General features: G+C 42.6%; 1 long non-coding RNA gene across 2 annotated transcripts; it reads left to right on the top strand.

Annotated features, from left to right (window-relative positions):
• Positions 1-603: 603 nt before the first annotated feature.
• On the top strand, positions 604-2323 carry LOC123054918 (uncharacterized). Of its 2 annotated transcripts, none has more exons than XR_006426382.1 (2): positions 604-1630; positions 2048-2323. It is a non-coding gene; the product is annotated as an uncharacterized lncRNA (long non-coding RNA). The 2 variants fall into 2 exon arrangements; XR_006426383.1 differs by having other exon boundaries at positions 604-1637.
• Positions 2324-13983: the final 11660 nt, after the last annotated feature.

Below are 13983 nucleotides of genomic sequence, written 5' to 3'. Positions count from 1 at the left end.
GCATAACTCAATCTATAGGCCGAATGAATTGAAACTGAAAATATAAGTGATGCACCAAATTTTTATCTAGGAAAATTGGGGCATTTCTTTTTAGCATTACTCCTTATACATTAAATATTATGTGCCAAAACAGGATGGATAGAACCATACTTTGTGCTGGCTTGAATTTAATACTTATATATCAATTCCTTACTCTAGCCTTTTCATCAGGATTAATAAGTAGTAGTGATGCATCACTTCTCTAATAGCCTACAGCTGGCAAAACTTAGGTTATGAAACATCATGTGTCAACTGTCAATTTTATAAATGTCTGTATATTATGTCATAATCTTCCGACATGATTTCAATGTTTACAGGTGTACTACAATGCAGTAAACTGATCGTGTACATTTCTCAATTTTCCATAGGACCTCTCCGTCCTCGAGCCCTTCTTCTCCTGTCTCCGCGCCGTCTCGCCTCCCCTGCTCTCGCACCGCCACCTTCCCTGCCCGGCGCTCGAGGTGCCATGATTTTGGATCGGGCGGATATCTTCACCAGGAGAGTAGGAAGCACTTGCTGTTAATATGAACAATCTCTCACTAAGTTTTTGTTATGGCATTGTGTGCCGATTCATGATTTAAACACGCAAAATGTCTGGTTTGCATATTTGTGCCTAGCCCTGTTACCAGCAGTGTATTTTTTGCCGTAAGAAAGACAACAATGCTTTATTTCTTTGACTTTTTGACCGTGTCTAATTTCTGGTAAAAGAGAGGAATTTCAGAGAGATAGACAACCTGAAGAGCTTTGAATGGTTGTTCGAGTGTGCCACGCTGCTGTTGCGTAGCTGGCACCGGTGTGTCGCTACTGCCGAGATAAGCGCAGTTTACTCCAGGTTTGGTGATGGTGTTGAACAACACCTTAACTGGGCCAAGGAATTTAGTAGCATTGTGGGATCATAAACCAGTTTTTCTGTTCTCTGTGCTCACATAGTAAGAACATGCTTGCAAGTTCTTTTCCTTAGGTGTAATTTCTTTTGCTGAGATAGATTAAGCCTGGGTCGAGGTGGCTGTTGTGTGCCGGTTGCCAGTACTTGTTTGTTGTAATGTCTTACCCAGTGAGATTTCTTTTATTCTTGCCTATTTTCAGAGGTTCTGCTTGAAGATTCTCTAATCACTTTCTTTGGAACTTTTTGCTGAGATATGCTTCCAGGTTACTTCAATGTTACCAGACTTAAAATGTACTATCTAGCATACTAGCACGTGTGTATATGATGCCTCCTTTTATCCTTGAATGTAAGACACATGGTGTTTTGTTCCATTGTTATGCTTAACGGAAGTGATGTTCTGTTATCATATTCAAAACTATAGCTCTTTGTTTGCAGTATCTCGGAGGGAGCAATATTTTGATACTTGCTTTATAGGAATTCTCTTTCTTTGCCTAGAATTTGTGATTTATGGCTGATGTCAATTCCACCTTTGTAGGTGTTTCTCAATTATTACTAATGTTGAAACTGCAGAGGAGCAGGAGATGAGGAGGGCCCCACTTGGTGTACAATGGTGAATGATGCGGCAGTTAGACCGGGAGATGAGGAGCGCGGCACTGGGTGTACGAAGGATTAGTAGGAAGAATGTTAATCACAGTGGGTGAAAAGGTATACGGTAAGCTTGAGCTTGAATAAATGTTCACTGCTTGGTTCATATTTGATTCCAATGCCTTCGCTTTAATGTCATTGGTTTGTCCCAAGTTTATGTTCAGAGATTATGATTCAAATATTCTGTTTGGATTTCTTACAAACAAATTGTGTGATTATTGCCCAATTCTAGCTTCATCTACTATACCTTATAATTTATATATTAATTGTCGAAAATTCTGATTTAGATCATGTTAGTTCCAGGCAGCGAGTACTAGAAAGCATGATCATATTTTAGGGAATTTTTCTACTCTGTGCAAGAAATTTAATTTGATGGATATGCGACCTGTTTTCTCTTGATTATGTGTGGATTTTAATAGACAATCATTTCTGTAGAAGGTAACCTGATTGACACTGTTTTGTTATTTCCATGTGCAGAAAATGCGAGCTCGGCTGATTGCATACTATTTGGTTGAGTTGTTTTGTCCTAAAGATACAACCAAGCTGAAGATTTCTTTTGTATGGAAATTCACCATGGGAATCGAAATAATGGTACTCTACACAGCCTTACTTTCTTGCATCGATTCTTCATTCTACAAGTCACACCTTTTCTATTTGGTAAAAGAAGAGTGAGCTCATGCTTGAACTTCCACTATATATGTTAACACTTGGATACTGTATCAATCCAGTAATCATCTGATCCTTCATTGTTTTCCCTTGCATTGCCTCCTTTAACTCTTCTGGACCTTTGAAAAGAATGATTTTTCGATTATATAATGTATTATGTTTTGTATCGTTGTCGAGAGGTAGATGGTAAAGTAGGCTGGTATTTTCATTTTGTTCATATGCAGATATTTGATATAAGTGAATATATACCCTTTGGTAGGTGAATGTGCTCTCCGTTAATATCACTGATATATTTGAGCTTCAGAGAAGGATATCTATGCCATTTTGTTTTTGTTTTTTGAACAAAAGAGTGTTGTATGTGTATCGTTAAGGGGATGAAGCAGCAAAGTTACCTACGCAATTTAGCAGGATGTGGCTGATACGTACAGAGTGGTTTACTTAGGTTTGGTGTTACTGCTATCTCTTTCGTTGTAAAACTGCAGAGCAGCAGAGTTTGTAGATTTATCGACCATGCTTTTGGTGCCAGTAGTTTTGTATGTAAGATGTAGCTGTTGTGCAGCTCCATGTGTCTGTGTGATCTGATGTATAGATATAACATAACATTCTAAAATTTATAGTTATTCTCTATATATGAGAAAGCATGAAAGAACTGTGTATTAGGGGTAAATAATCTTTTCTGTTGTTTGATAAAACAGTTAGGCGGCGACCCTGTCATATATTTTGATTCTCCTTTGACGAAATTCCTATCCTTGAATGCCATTTTCTCCATGGTTTGTATGTTTTATGTTGTTCACTACATGATACTGAATTAACAGTTACACGAAAGTTTAGCGAACACTTTTCTAAGAGAAGCCTCTTCCCGCACATGGATGCTGATCATGATGAGCTACCAATCAGTACACGAGATGGGACCACCAGTGTCGTGGCCCTCTTTATCAAGGGCGTCGACAACAGGGCTACACTCACAATGAACTAGAGCAGCTTCTTCCATAAGGCAAACATGAAGAAAGGGTGTACATATGCTTTCACCTTCAAGTGCACGTCCAAGGGCCTTTGCATGATTGTCTATCCAATCTAAGCAGGTCACAGTAGTCCTTTGCTACGTAACTTGGTATTACTATAAGTACCTATTGGGACTTTTATATCTGGCATCATTTTGGATCTTATGTAAAAAAATTATGATAATCCTGTCCGTATGACTATTATCCATACTAATTTTCATATGTTTCCTTCCGTGTTTACATATTTTGATGCACACTCTTCCAATATTTGGCTTGCTCTTGGCCTTTGCGCCATGGGCGCAACTGGTCATCTAGTTATGGTTTAGACTCAAAGTGCATCACCTGCGACGTCACCTGCATCACATACGGCGACACGACCTATTAAAATATTTGTCGAATATTAGGTGTACAAGTTATGCTACAATTAAACTTGTAATTAGCTATGGGTTAGGTGTTTGAGTCTGACACGTGTAATCCATGCCTATATTATATAAAGGCACCACAGGGTAGCCAAAAGACTAGACATAAGTTTTTGGATAAGATAAATATCACGAGAGGGACGGTCCGGGCGCAAGGGTGGCTTCTAAATTTCTCAAAGTCCAAGTAAGAGTTCAGGTGGTAGCAGGGAACAATATTAGTAACACTGTTAAAACATGAAATTATGCAAGCAGTAGCCTGCAAAAAAACACTGTCCTTCAAATTTGAGTCACCCAATATGTCTATAAAGAATATATTATTAGAAAATTCTATAACATAAATGCATAGTATGTGATCAGATGGTACTGTGGGTCTCTGAGCTACCTTTTAAAATGTCAATGCTAGAAGGACTTGTATGTTTATGCTACGAATGCATACCAGGGGTCAGCTCCGGATAATCATATATGGACCCATCCAAACTGGTTTTGAAAGGTCCACAGTTTTAATCTCTTGGAATCATGAGAAAATTATGGTTTAGACCCAAAGTGCAGGCAGAACAACAAGAGCGGTCTGAACGGTAAAATCATGGTGCAGGAAAATAGCACCCTAGATCAAGTTCCAGATTAATTAGTTTAGCAGAGCTGTACACCATTAACGTCGAGGCAAAGTAAGCCAAACTGCTCATGGCAGATATTTCTGAAAGCCAAACCGTTGTTACGCTGTTGCAGTTAGCAACAACTTCTGCTAAGCGGCCTCACGCCCTCACAATCCAGCACAGAACATAACTTAAAATTCAGAGACATGTGTGCTCTCACTAGGCATCTCGCATCAGACAATCAACACGTAAAATCTACGAGCCTCTGAACACTCTTGAAGGGAGTTACCTTGAGATTGTGGAACCCGTCGCCCGCCCAAATGGAGATCTTGCTCGGCGTGTAGCTCTAGTCCAGCTTGAAATCCACGTAGAGCACAACAAGCTGAATGCCCCCAGCAGCAAACCCTGGGCCCTGAGTAATATTTTCTTTTACAATATACCCCTGTTGTTTTCACAAATTTCAATTGTCTTTTGCAACATCATAGAATTGTACCTAAATTCATAAAGTGCTAAAAAACAGCACTAACTCATCTCCTAGAGCTTGATTTCCTAACAGTTTTTTGAGGAATCAATTTCCTAGGAGTAACTATCACAACTGAATAACTCAATACCTAAACTTACATCTAGAAGTATCCCACGTGCATCCACTAATTCGTGCACAAGCCCATGCAAGCAAAGTGTAAAGAATCTCACATCAGGTGGATAGACAGAACAAATGTCGCCTCATATCAGAATACATATCGCAGTTGTGCTCACGAAGCAGTCACAGATGTAGTTCTCCCGATCCAGTACTGCAAGCCCCCGATCCAAATCATCCTTGCCTTGTCAACAGGGCAATGACCGCTGCGGAGCAGGCACATGCTCGTTGGAAGCAGCTCATGGAGGAAGAGCGAAGAGACCATCACTCGCATTCGTGGTGCAGCAGAGGAGAGCGGCAGGCGGCGACGGCATAATCAAGCTGATCAGGATAAATGGATCTTCAATAGTCATGCTAGTTGGTGCATAATGAAACTGGTCGGAATTGCAAGTAAAATTGAATTAGGCATTGATTTCAATGCAGTTGCAATTCAAACAAACCAAGGACTACTGTCAAAGTAAAGAATGCCAAGCCGTGAATAATCACACTAACAACCCAGATCAGAGATTGATGCAGCCTACCCTAACTAATTGCATGGTACAGAGCGTATTGCTTGCTCCAACCACTTATCGTAGTACAGCTCTGTAAGACATAACCGGAGAAGAAAAGAGTCGGCCTGTATTAATTTACTTTCCAAATATTGCCGAAGAAGGAAGAACTGACTATTTAATCAGATGCGGTCTGTGTCGAGAATTCAGAACTGCAGACCACTTCTCACAGATGGAAGCGAGGCGAGGCGATGTGGGAGGAGGGGAGCGAGGCTCGGCGATGTGGGCGATGCCCGCTGGCTCGAATCTACTATATATTTTTTGAGACAATTTCGTGAAGCTTTTATTTAACTTGTCACAATGTTTACAGGGATGAAAGAAAGGTCACCCGGGTTGCCTAACCACACACGGCGGCCAACCCCAAGTAAAAGAGCATGCTTCGCTAAATTGTGAGCCTCGGTATTCGAGCTCCTGAACTCATGGCTAAATGAACAAACTAAGAAAGAGCTAGAGCGATCTATTATCTCTCTAATTATAGCTCCGTAGCTAGCCGCCCACTACATGATTTTCCTGGCCTGTGGTGAAGCCACGTCACCCACTATTTTTCGTTCGCACGATCCCGCTCGATGCCTTTCCCCTCCTCCATTTGTTACGTGGTGGGCTAGCCTCTTTGGTTGTTACGTGAGAGCGTTGGAAGCCCATAGGCATAGTTCTTTCCTGCTACGTTTGTTATTGCGGCAACTACCGCTGCTTCTGTTTTTAATTGAGATCCACTATTTTCGGCAACGGAAGAGATTATGATTGATTTCTTCCTAAATTCTGGTCCGCATCCGCTTCCCTTCCACCTGTCCTTTTAAATCCCCGTCATCCACATGCGTATTCACTGGGCACAAAGGTGCTAACCGGTGGCTTTCAGTATGCATCGGTGATGGAAAGCGTGTGGGCGCCGGTGGCCCTGCTGCTGGCCGGCTCGATGACACACAGCCATGCCCTTCTTCATCGCCGTACTGAGGTCCAAGACGGCTGGGCGTGCATTTGTTGCACGATTTGATCTTCGCCGACGTGAAGAGCGTCAATGGGGGCAAGAGCATCAAAGAGGCGGAAGGGCATCATGGCCGACGCCGACGACGAGGAAGGGTCGCGGGCACTCTGACTGGTCGCACTGCCACAGATGCCGCCGAGACCGGAGCAGAGGATGAAGCCCAAGTACATCACGCGGGCGCAGTCAGTGTTCGAGTTGAACAAGTACAACCGCGTGCAGTACGACCATGACCGGCCGCCGCCCAAGATCGTCAAGGCCTACAAGTTCGTGCTGTACTCGCCCGACCTCGCAGGCACGAAGCCTCCGGAGTACACCATCCACGAGGACGGGGACAGCGGAGATCCCTGCATCATCAGGTTCCACGCCGGGCCGCCGTACGAGGACATCGCCTTCAGGATCGTAAACAAGGAGTGGGAGTACTCTCGCAAGGCGGGATTCAGCCATTCAGGTGCACCTTCGAGAGCGGCATCTTGAACCTGAATTTTAACTTAAGCACTTCTTTTACAGGCGAAGAAAGTGAATCATCGTTTACTGAATTCTTCGTGCTCCAAAATTGACCGCATATATATTTGTCTGAAAAGAATACATGTTGATTTTTGTTGTTGTTGTTAATCTGTTCTGAGCCAAGGAAGGCGCCAATCAAGTGCATCCGGAGCTGCCCAAGGTCTCTGCTTGCGAGTGATTGGTAGAAATTTAATTTCTGTTACGTATTGGGTGTTGCTCTGTTGACTCATGAAGCACAAGTTCATATCATGCATATCACTCACTCTTCCGATGTTTATCTTCATATCCATTTACAGCTTTTAACGAACCTAGATCATCTCTCCCGATACTAAAAATGTGACTTTTGTTTTGTTTTAGAAGCTAAACTAAATGGGAGACATGTGTTGTCCATACGTTGCTTTGAAATGAATGAAATAAGCAAGCCCTGGAAGATCGACAGTGGTTTTTTTTTCCCATGTGTTCTGATCTTTTACTTCTCTATTCTCTCATGAATCATTACACATGTAAGATGTTTGAAGGATTTTGACTTCAGAATATTCAGATATGAGTTTAGTGCTTATACAAGCTGTATTTTGGATCATTTCATCGTACTTATATTGAAGATTTCTATGCACTAAATATCCAATTTTTGTATAGATCATGTTTTATAGAAAAAATTTCCTCTATTTTCCGCAGCAACGCGCAGGGTATCAACTAGTTCGTCGAACGAAGGCGCCGCAGAGGGAGGGAGCGCTGGGCGCGGCGGGCGAGATGGGACGCGTTGGTGGGCGGGGCCTAAGTTGGCTGGTTTTTTTTTGAAGTTGGCTGGTGGGCTAGCATGGCCAATGTACAACCAAGAGGCCCAAGGCTAAGCGTGAAGGCCATATGCGAACTACTTCCGGTTTAGTGCCAAAAGCACTCACCAAGTGGGCCACATGGCCTGTTTCCCTAGTTTCCCTAGTCTCCCTTTTATATTCTTAAAATGCAACGCTGAAAAAAACCGCAGCTGTTCCCTTTTTGGTTTTATTTATCTCTTTTTTCTTTTCCTATTTTTAGTTCTTTTTCTTTTCTTAATTGCACAAACTTTTTCTTTCAAAATTGATGAACTTTTTTCATATTCGTGAACTTTTTCTTCAAAACCAAAGAACTTTTTTCAAATTTTGTGAATATTTTGCATATTTGATGAACATTTTATCAAATTTGATGAAACTCTTTTGATTCGATGATTTTTTCAAAATAAATAAAGTTTTCCAATTTTATGATTTTTTAAAAAACTTTATGAACTTTTCAAATTTGTGAACTTTTTTCAAAATCGATGAACTTTTTATCAAAATTGATATTTTCCCAATTTTATGAATTGTTTTCAAATTGGACATTCAAAAAAATCATGATTTTTTCTCGAATTTGTGAACTGTTCATATTCATGATCTTTTTCTCGAATGTATGATCGCTACATCATGCACGTTCGTTCACGGAAGGAATCTAGCATTGGTTTGGGCCAACCCAGACAAGCAATTATGCCTTATATTGCACATCGCTAAATTAATTAGTTAACCATTAAATAAATCTTCATCTGACTAAAAAGATAGTTTTAGCAAATAGACATATGATCACGAGTTTGCAATGTCCTATGTGCAGTATCGATTGTGAGAGTATTAAACATGCCCTATTCTTATGCCCACGAGTACAAGATGTGTGGCGCATCCTGGGTCTAGGACAATTGGTGGCTGAGGTATGTACTGCACAACGTGAGGGAGGATCAGTACTAGCTGGCAACGGTGGCGGGAGTCCAACGCAATGCACTGGTGGCAACCACTGTATGGTATGTGGGAGCGCGCCGCTACACCCACGAGGAGTTTCTAAGGACCCGTCCAGATCGGCGCAGGCTATTGCGGCTCTAGCTAAAAATTTCACGAGAGCTAGAAATAAGAACACGAAGATCAGGAGGCACGGCTGGGAGAGGCCACCCGAGGGAATTATAAAATTGAACGTCGACGCGGGATTTGAGATGGACAGCGGCTCTGGGAGTACAGGAGCTATCCTGCGAGATGACATGGGAAATTTTATAGCTGCTTCGTGCGGGGACATTCCATTTGTGGAGGATGCGGCGACGGCAGAAGCAAGGGCTCTGAGAAATGGGTTGTTACTTGCTAATGATATGGGTTGCAACAAACTTTATGTCGAAGCGGACTGCATGGAGGTGATTGATGTTATGAAGAACGGCGGGAACTTCCTCGGACATGCGGCGGCAATCTATGAAGAATGTACTTTCTTAGCTCGTAATTTTAGTTTTATTGTTTGTAATCACTGTCCTAGAGAAGCCAATATGGCGGCCGATGTGTTGGCTAGGAATTCGGAGACCTCTCAAACTATTGTTCGGAAGTCGGAGCCTCCGGGTTTTCTAGTGGACGTCCTATCAAACGATGTATCCTTATTTTCACATGAAATATAAACCGCCATGATGGCTTTCCCTCAAAAAAAAAAAGATAAACACTACTTTCCAATGGTTAATGAGCTAAGTGCAAATAGCCATGGCACGTACGTGCTACCTATATGATCACTAAATGATACTCCGAGTACATGTGAACGAGTCAATATTATGCTACACATATGTTAGCATAGACAAAGTTCAAGGCTCTCCGAGTACGCTGACGCCGACGACAACAAGGAGGATTTCTTATTTTCTATATTTTGTAGTCTTCTTTTATTTCTACATTTTGTTGTACCTGTGTGTTGTAATGCTATGTAATAGTCATGTTGAAATTTTTATGTAAATGTAAAAGTTCTTGAAATGAAGTACATATAATGTTTGATCCCTCTTTATTTTATGCATTTACCCACTCAAATTTATTAATTCTGTATCAGTGTGGACGCATATTTCCCGCTCCATTTTCCCGTCATCACGCCCAAAGGATTGAAAGTGATCCATATCTGTGCAGGAGTCGAGGATTCTCTCCATCATTAATTACGTTTTGGATGGGTCGACACCTAAGGTGATTACTGTGTCCCCGTAGGTGTTCCTAATTTGTAAAGAAATGTTCACTATTTTTTAAACATGGTCATGGATTTAAATTACAAAAATAAAGAAATTTTGAAAAATCAAATTTTTTTAAAATATATTCCGAGCCAGATGTGGTGGCACAGCAACAGTGTGCGACAAAGGCCATGCGCAGGGGGCGAGCAGCAGTGCGAGGCCATGGTTGGGCTCATGCGCCATGGTGTCCGGTAGCAGTGAGCCTAGCCCTGAACACTAATGCATCATAACGGTCCACTGATGTTGTGAATATTGATTGCCACGTCATAACTTGTAGTGGGTCCTACTTGCCACTTTTCGTGCCAATCGGCGGTTTAGTGCTTTCAGCAAATGGGATTACTCAAAATGGTGTTTTTTTCCAAACTGTTAGCAAAATGGTGGTTTTTGTAAGCAATTGTGGTGGTTTTTGGCAATTTACTCCTTGTCTTGACCATGTGTTGGCTGCACTTAGTCACCTTTGATGTGACATTAGGTTGTTATTCATCTTAACTCCTTGGGCAAAAAACGATACACGTAATCAAACGCATCCTAAGAGAAACGGCTTCCTGCAGGCATACAAAAATGACTATAATTAATATAGCGATTGGTGAAGATGCAACGGGACAAATAGTTGGACATGATTAAAGTAGGTTTCCTGTGCAAGTTTTAAAAAGCACGACAAGCAATAAACTTTGGCTAAAGTAGAAGAAACGAAAATGACGTTTATTGCAAATGAGGAATAGACAGACAGACTCCGCCAGGTCAGAAACTAGACAAAAACAGATAGACAAACTCTGCGAAGAAAGAAACTAAACAAAAACAGACTTCAGCTCCGAAACCTATTCAGGTTGACAACCATTCCCGCCGAACTGGTGCTAATTCGAGATTTCCATGCGCAATAGCAGAGTTTCGCAAAAATGCTGATTAGAGCAGTCTGTGTGATCAGTGTTCACTGCTCACACCGATTGTCCTCAACACTGCGGAACTTTTCAGATTCTCAAGCACCATGGCCGTCTGCCCTGTTGTCGCGTCGCACACCACGGCTAACTCTAGTGGCAGCCGGCAACGCTGACAATGAACATGAGTGTGCACGGAGTTGGTGCATGAAAAATAATATTCAGAGCAACATTTCGTTCTTGAGGAGAAGGTAATTGTCCTAGTTAAGCCCCGCGGTTAGCAACGTGGCGGTGCGTGACCACATACCCCTCCACCCTAAGTTGTCATGGAGGCAGCGCGATGCCATGCCGGATCACACCGCCATGGAGGAAGCACGAAGTATGAACCCTCTACTGGGGCTGTAAGAACAAATTCTGATGGTTTCATTCCTGTTTATGGAACCGGGGAGAGACCTCCCTGTTTATCCAAAAAAACGAGCGTGCCGACGCGGGAGCGAGATGTGAGTGAAACTAGAGCGACCAAACTGAATATGGGGTCTGAATCCAAGTACAGTGGCTCATATATTTCAAGCAAACATGGTCTAAATGCATACAAAAATAGCTTCTCAATTTCATACACTATTATCCGTCATCGGGTTGCACATATACGGGGATTAATAGGATAAGTTATGTACCAAATTATATTTGCAACAAATAAGTCTTTGATGTTGAAAGCTGCCGGTGCAGGTGCAGGTGAGTGCAGTGATCATGGTGAACGTCCAGGTCTAGGCCCAGTCCCTGCAGTCATGATGCGGGTGAACTGACCGGGCACCTCGCGACGGTGGCCGCAGAAGCCACGCCTATTCTCACATTATCCACATCTTCGTCCCACCGCCCGTGTCCAGCTGAGCTCGAATCTGCTGTGCAGAGCAACTCTGATGACGTTGTTGATCTGCAGGCCGTTCTGCGGTCTGGGACTTGTTGGTACATGATGTCAGCAGTCCTTGGCCAGTGTGTCAGTAGCCCAGAAGCAGTCGACGTGTGTGCATGCATGCGCACCCGCTGGCCCCTGCTAGGACAGACTCGAAGGGCGCTCCGACGTGCCCCGCGCCCAGATAACTCTTCCCTCTGTCTTTCATGGTGGATGGTAAGGGCATGATTAATTGCCTGGGTGGCTCTAGCCTGCATCGCATGGGGATCCTGGGTGAGCTTGGCCTGGTTGTTGATGCAAAGATGAGTTAAGATGTGTGTTTGGTGGACTACATGATATTGGCGCTCCAGAGATGCTATATACAACGGATGTTGTTTGGTAGGTTGTAATTGGGCTTAATTCTGTAAACTTTTCTATTCCATTTTCAATCATTTCAGTTGCATCCGAATCATTCCATGGAGAAAGAGAACATATAAAACATGTTTGAACTGAAATCTGAACCAAACTCAAGTTTCAATTATATTTGAATTGAAAACTAAACTAAAACAAGTCTGAATTTTGAAAACTGAAATCCAAACATGTAAAACAAGTTTGAAGATGCCTGTATGTCGCCACCTTCTCAAAGATCTCGTTTGCATGTAGCCCTATATGACCAGCTTGATGTGTAGACCTAACGTTGTGATTCCAGGAGGATCTGAACTGAAAACTGAAATCTAAACTAAAAAAGGTCTGAACTAAAACAAGTCTGAACTGGAAACTGAAATCTGAACTAATGCGTGTTTCAATTGCCTGGGTGGATCAATTCTAATAGGATATGTCGACGACGAGATTCGACTGCGGCTCGCAGTGCGCAGGTGCTGCCCTCACTCCTTCCTCTCGATCGGTGGTGGGCGGCGTGACTCCCGACATGGGCGTGGAGGAGCACCGGCGAGGGAGCTCAGACCGGTGGTGCAGGAGGCGGCTGTGGAACCCGATGATTTCGAGGTGGTGACAAGGAGCAGCAGCAGCACGAATATAGATCCTGCCAACGTCCTGCATGCCGGAGGACGGTCGCTGTGACATACACACATGCATGCATATAGCTTTACATCTTTAATTTGTCATTCCTCCAATATCTTACATTTTCTGTCTATTCTTACTTTGTCTCAAACTTAACACATGCAAGAAAATAACTTAGCTTGAGAAACTTCTGCTTGGTCAGATGGCTACATATTTTCTTCTTCCTCCCAAAGTGTTCTTTGTTCATCTACTCAACTGAAACATTTATACAACTATGACATGCATCCCATGCCATTACCTAATCCACAAATTCACAAACATATGACTCATCCACCTCTACCAAATGACCATGCATGTGGTTATCGTTGAATTTTATGGGTTCAACCAATTCAATCTATGAAATAGTAGAAATGTTCATTTGATTTGCATGATGATGTTTTCCAAATTTTTAGGGCCAAAAGGTAGAAGAGACGAATGTGAGAGTTACGGTCAAGTGTGTGTGCGGAGCAAGGCGTTCCCTCATAATTATTCCTTCCTCTCTCGAATTTCACCCTACCCTCTACTTCAACTCGTAACATCCCGCATAGGAAACAATTTCGAAGGTGTAACATTACTCGATTCATGGTGAATTTTCTAACACAAGTATCATGCACCGCATGCCCCCCCCCCCCCCCCCCCCTACCACCACCACCACCTCTACTTCCCATGTTGTGTCACTTCGGTTGCCCTCATAATTAATCCATGCATCTGCCCTTTACTCATTATCTTTCGCACAAAAACAGAAGAAAAAATGGTGTGGGGGCGGTGGGGCACTATTGTAGCTAAAGAGAATGTGAGGGGTAGTTGAAGGGCTTAATATGATTAACATATTGCGACGTAGGAGGTTGTAATAACAGCCATGCAAATCCGGCAGGGGCAATTTACTATGTCAATTGGCCAAATCCGAATCCGTACAATTTCTCCAACTTCACCACTCACGCCTCGGTACGGGAGATTTCAACTAGTCACAAGCGCCTCAGCAGGAAGCCCCCCGAAGGATTGATCAAAGGGAGCCAACTTAGTGCAGTAGCATGTGGCCTCTTGCCATTTTCTTTGCGCCAGTTCACTCTAAAAAAATCGATTAAGAAGTCGAACAACTCCTGCTACAAGAAAAAATATGGACTGTCGGTTGTTGACATATTTAGAAAAATATTTCTTGAAAAAATCACGGGTTTTCAAAATGGTTATTAGTTTAAACAAATTCACAAATTTCTAGAAACACCCATG

This window comes from Triticum aestivum, chromosome 2D (assembly GCF_018294505.1).
Source record: "Triticum aestivum cultivar Chinese Spring chromosome 2D, IWGSC CS RefSeq v2.1, whole genome shotgun sequence".
Taxonomy (NCBI): domain Eukaryota; kingdom Viridiplantae; phylum Streptophyta; class Magnoliopsida; order Poales; family Poaceae; genus Triticum; species Triticum aestivum.
This window is presented reverse-complemented; position numbering and strand designations above follow the sequence as displayed.